At 58.7% G+C, this 4,787-nt stretch overlaps 3 long non-coding RNA genes across 3 annotated transcripts; all 3 read left to right on the forward strand.

Annotated features, from left to right (window-relative positions):
* The first annotated feature begins 1,166 nt into the window (after window positions 1–1,166).
* On the forward strand, window positions 1,167–2,190 carry LOC309685309. Its single transcript, XR_014270431.1, has 3 exons — window positions 1,167–1,633; window positions 1,841–2,002; window positions 2,087–2,190. It is a non-coding gene; the product is annotated as an uncharacterized lncRNA (long non-coding RNA).
* A 506-nt stretch (window positions 2,191–2,696) lies between these two features.
* On the forward strand, window positions 2,697–3,303 carry LOC309685308. Its single transcript, XR_014270430.1, has 3 exons — window positions 2,697–2,748; window positions 2,975–3,092; window positions 3,220–3,303. It is a non-coding gene; the product is annotated as an uncharacterized lncRNA (long non-coding RNA).
* Window positions 3,304–3,350: 47 nt separating this feature from the next.
* LOC309685307 lies at window positions 3,351–4,374 on the forward strand. The gene is made up of 3 exons (XR_014270429.1): window positions 3,351–3,365; window positions 3,926–4,017; window positions 4,102–4,374. It is a non-coding gene; the product is annotated as an uncharacterized lncRNA (long non-coding RNA).
* The last annotated feature ends 413 nt before the right edge of the window (window positions 4,375–4,787 follow it).

The following is a 4,787-nucleotide window of genomic DNA, read 5'->3' on the forward strand; positions in this document are numbered from 1 at the left end:
TTCTTCCTCTGTTTACAGCAAGGAGGAGAAGAGGGAGAAGTAGGGTGGAGTGCTTGGCAGGCAGGAGCTCTGCAGGCAGCTCTGTTCTCTGCTTGGCGCTGGGGTGGTACCCAGGGAGGGTCAGGATCCCTTTCACTGGAGAGAGAAGAGGTGGCTTGGGGCTCACTCTTTCTCTCTCTTCTGCTGCATAGGCCACCAGGTGGAGTGAAGAGAGCCCGGGTGACGCGACTGCCCTCCCTCAAACTCCTAGAGAAGCAGCTGTGCAACTGCCATGCTGTGAGTGTCTCTCTCATCTCAGCTCTGTCCCCTGAGCGCTGCTCCTCCAGCCGAGCAGCAGAGGCATCGCTTCTCACCTTCTTCCACTCCTTCTCTCTTGCCCAGTGGAGGACATTAAGCACCAGGAGCCTGGAGACCCTGATCGAGGGCCAGGCAAAGGTGAGAGTGGCTGCCTTTCACCCGCCTCTCGCTGTGCTGGAGTGGCAGGCATCTCTGGCGAGTGGGGTGAGCTTCTGCGGGAGGGTCCCAAGGTACCACCTGGGGAGCTGAGAGGGTTGGCGAGCCACCAGGAACACTGGCACGTCCTTGCTGGCGACGCTGGGAGGAAACCTGCTGCACAGGGCAGAGAGTCTGTCAGGGCTGACGGTCCCAGCTCTGCCACGCTCAGGCTGCTGGTGCCAGGTGGCAGCTCGCTGGTGGCCCTTTCTGCTGCAGGGCTGCTCTCTAAGCACAGCCTGGTTCTTGCAGGATGATCTCAAGCAAGGGCCTCTGCCAGTCCCTTCTGGCAAAGAAGGAGGATGTTGCCACTCGGAAGGTGAGTTTTTGAAAAAAAGGTGGGGAAAGGCACCTTTGCTCCTGCAACCAGCACTTCTGCAGAAGATGGGATGCTGCTGCAGCTGCCCTTCGCCTTGAGCAAGTCGGTCCCCATCGCTGTAGAGCAGGAGAGAGCTGAGCCCTTGAGGTCCCTTCGCTCCCACCTGACATTTGTCCCTTGCGTGCAGGGCAGCGTGCTCGAGGTGATGCCTGCCTCTGCTCCATCCCGAGAGCCAGGCAGATGGCTCTCTGCCCCTCGGCTGGAGTCAGCGGGAGCTCTGCTCACTTGTCCCCTGAGTGTCGCCATGCAGGTTTGGCCCCCCAAGGAAGGATGTCACCTGGATGAGGAAGGACACTCGCTGGGCAGCGGCTGCTGAATGTGGTTCTCCAAGGAGACAGAGCCTCTGCTGCTGCGCAGAGCTGGGTGGAGGGCAGGGCGAGGGCTGGGCCAGGCTGTCCCGGTGGCACGCTGGCTGTCAGGAGCCTCCGAGCTGGAGCCGCTGAGCAGCAGAGGCGGTTCCAGCTGTTGGCTCCCTGCCCGTCCTGCTGCACCACTCATCACTGCGCTGCAGGCAGGGCAGGGCAGGGCAGGCTCCAAGAGTGCTGCTCCAGTGGTCTCCACTGAGGGGCTCTTGCTGTGTTTTCCTTTGTGGCAGGAGGGACCGGGAGGAGGAGGAGGAGAGGGCTGCCCTGGCCCTTTGCTTTGCGGCGGACCCCGCTCGCTGCCCAGGCTCCCGGGCAGGCAGACTGCCGCAGGGCACTCTTTGGACAGCCCCTTGCAGCCCTCTGCGGGGATGATGGCACGCTGCCCCAGCCCATCCAGGTAAGCCAGTCTGGACAGGGGGCCCCAGCCCTGTGTCCCGAGGAGCACCGAGGACGGGGCATTGGGCTCTTCACCCCTGGCTCATGCTTCTGGCCCCAGCCCCTTTGCAGGGGAGGCAGCCGGGTCTGGGGCAGAGCTCTGGCCACGGACACTGCTGTCAGAAGGCAGCTTTTCAGCCAAGCAACTGTTCTGCTGCGTCTCCTGCAGGAGCTCCTGAATATCCTGCACCAACAAGGACCGTCGACGGAGGGAATATTCCGGAGAGCTGCCAGTGGGACAGCAGTTCGGGAGCTGAAGGAGGCCCTCGACAGTGGCGCAGATGTCGACCTGGGCAGCCAGCCTGTGCTTTTGCTGGCCGTCATCTTGAAGGTGAGCGCTTCTGACCTGCAGCTGGAAGAGCTCCTGGCTGGCCTGGAGTGTTCAAAGACTCACCTGGAGCTCTTGGCACTGCAGGACTTCCTCCGAAGCATCCCCGCCAAGCTCCTCGTCGTTGACCTCTATGGGGACTGGATGCAAGCCATGGAGAAGCCAAGCAAGAAGGTGGAAGAGCTGAAAGCGTAAGTGTGGCCAGCAGCTTGCCTTTTGAGCAGCAACTGGTAGAGGCCTGGGACTTGCCTGCAAAGGGACAGGCTCCTTAAAAAGCCGTGTTTCCTGGCAGCCCAGTGTTGCTGGGGGGTGGAGTTGGGTTTTGGGGAAAAGCACACGGACAGGGAGCCTTCCCTTGCGTGGGCTTGGGGGAAATCAGGAGCTGGAGAGCAACGCCGTGCTTCCTTCCTGAAGCGCAGGAGCACTGACCGCTGGCTGAGAGCACCTGGAAAGCTGCAGAGCACAGCCGCTGGCTCCCACCTGCCTTGTGCAAGTTTTGGGGACAGCTGTGGGCAACATTGACTTTTTAAACATTGTGTTCCTGTTCCCTCAGGGTGGCCGGCAAGTTGCCTGCAGCAAATCTCCTCCTTCTCGAGCGGCTGCTGTCCCTTCTCCAGCATATTGGCCACAACGCATCCACCAGCAGGATGAGCTGCAGCAATCTGGCCATCTGCGTTGGGCCAAACCTGCTGAGCCCGCCCAACGAGGACCTGCTCCCACTGGAGGCCATGCTGGAGGTGTCTGAGAAGGTACGCTGTATTGACCAGCCAGCTGCAGCCTTCCTGGCCCATCAGAGCTTGGCTGTGCAGAGGTCCCTGGCTGCCCCCTTTCTCCAACAAGCGCTGGTGGGGTGGCTACCTGGAAGAGCAGCCCGCAGCGACAGCCTTCTGCGCAGAGGCAGGGGTCAGGAGTAGGAAAGGCTGCTCGACGTGTTTTCAGGCACCTGCGCTGAAACCAAGGCTGTCATGTGTGCAGGTGAAGACGCTGGTGGAGTTTCTGACTGAAAACTGCCATGAAATCTTTGGGACGAAGATGGCTGGCCTTTCCAGTCCCTCAGCTGAGGAGGTGCCAGCACCCGTGGGCAGACCCACAGGTATGAGGAGGCCCTGAGGGTTGTCACAGCCTGAGCAGGCAGCTGGTGTAGGGCTTCGGGTGGGTTTTGCTTTAGCTGTTGCTCACTTCCAACAAGTCACTTTGCTGCACCTGCTTTTGCTCTCCAGAGCTGCCTTTGGAAGAGCAACATGGCCGTGGAGGCAAAGCAGATGTGGAGCACCAGGCAAAAGCCTTCCTTGACACACCGCCCTCTCTGCTTGTCCTCCAGAAAGCAGCAGGGGCAGACACAGCGGTGGGATCAGAAACAGCAGAGGTATGGCAGCTCCGCAACCGCTGAGACAACCTGTCTCGTGTGGAAGGTAGTTCCTGAGGAGTCCAAGTAGCTGCTGTGCCTCTTCCTGGCATTCCATCTCATGTGGCTTTGTGTGGGTTTATTTATCCCCCGAATGATACACTGTAATTAAAAGAGGAAAGGTTGTTTCTCAAAAGGGTTAGGCATCAAAGGAAACACCTACAGAAAGACACATTTCCAAAGCAAGGCCTCCCACCACAGGAGGTGGGATTGCACCAAAGGGGTATCCGCAGAGCTCTGTCTTGGGAGGGCAGAAGAAACCCCGGCAGAATGACGTGGGCAAGCCTTTTCTTGGCGTGAGAGGGACCGCGGGCTCCCCGCTGAGTGGCCCCCACAAACGAACTGAGTGTCACACACCCGCGTGAACACTGTGTTCCAAAGTGAGGCCCTTGGAAGAAAGGGCTGATGCAAACCAGCCGAAGGGATCTTCTCTGCAGGGCCAAGGGAGCCATTTGCCAAACAGTCACCTGCTACTCCAGGCCGTCCCAAGCCACCTGCTAACGCTGACATTCCTGTTTTAGGCACCCGTTGCTTTGCCTCCTATCACCCCAGAGACCACGGTAGACTCCCCGGTACGTGCAGAAGAACTAAAGAGCCTTTCAGAGGAAAAAAGGTAAAACGAGTCAGCTTTGGTTAAACCAAGAACTGGTTCCGGTTGATCCTGGCTTTACCTGTCTAATCACACTGGGATGGAAAGGTTTGCAGGCTCCTGCCAGGAAACTGAAAACCAAAGAAAAAGAAAGAGAAAGGAGGCCTGGGCAGAGGCGAGGGAATGCCAACGAGACAAAAAAAGAAGGAAGATAGGAAAAGATGGGGACTGGAAAAAAATCAGTCAGGTCTAGAAGGTGAAGAAGCCCAGGTGCGTACCAGGCTCTGCTGCCCATCTTTCACCACTCGGACACTGCTCTTGGTCAGCCGAACTCGCGGGCGAGGGACGGTGAGGGATAGTGCTGCGCAGGGCTTGGAAGTAACTCCCCAGGGGCTGCCCATGGAGCACTGCTGTGTGGCACAGGGCCACGGCGCATCTCTGTACACTCGCGGGGCGCTCAGGGTGTTACCCATGGGGATAAGGCGCCAGAGCCCTCCCACAGTCACTGCCAGCAGTCGCTCTCTCTTCTGGGCTATAAACCATTCCTGGCCAGCTGTGTTCCCCAAGGAAAGGGGAACAGCGTCATGCCTCTTCTTCTTTCGTGGATTTATCGGTGCTTCTGACTTTGTCGTTGTAGGTGCAGATTTCCTGTTACTGCCTGAACCCCTGTGACTCCCGGGCTCCCACACTTGATACCCACAATAAAAGGATATTTTCTCTCTCCTGACTGTGTCTGCCGTACGATGTTCTGGACTAGGCAGATGTTTTGTGATGAATGGCATTGGAGGAGTTTG

Source organism: Vanellus vanellus (genome assembly GCF_965231255.1).
Source record: "Vanellus vanellus genome assembly, contig: HAP1_SCAFFOLD_114, whole genome shotgun sequence".
In the NCBI taxonomy this organism is placed as follows: Eukaryota; Metazoa; Chordata; class Aves; order Charadriiformes; family Charadriidae; genus Vanellus; species Vanellus vanellus.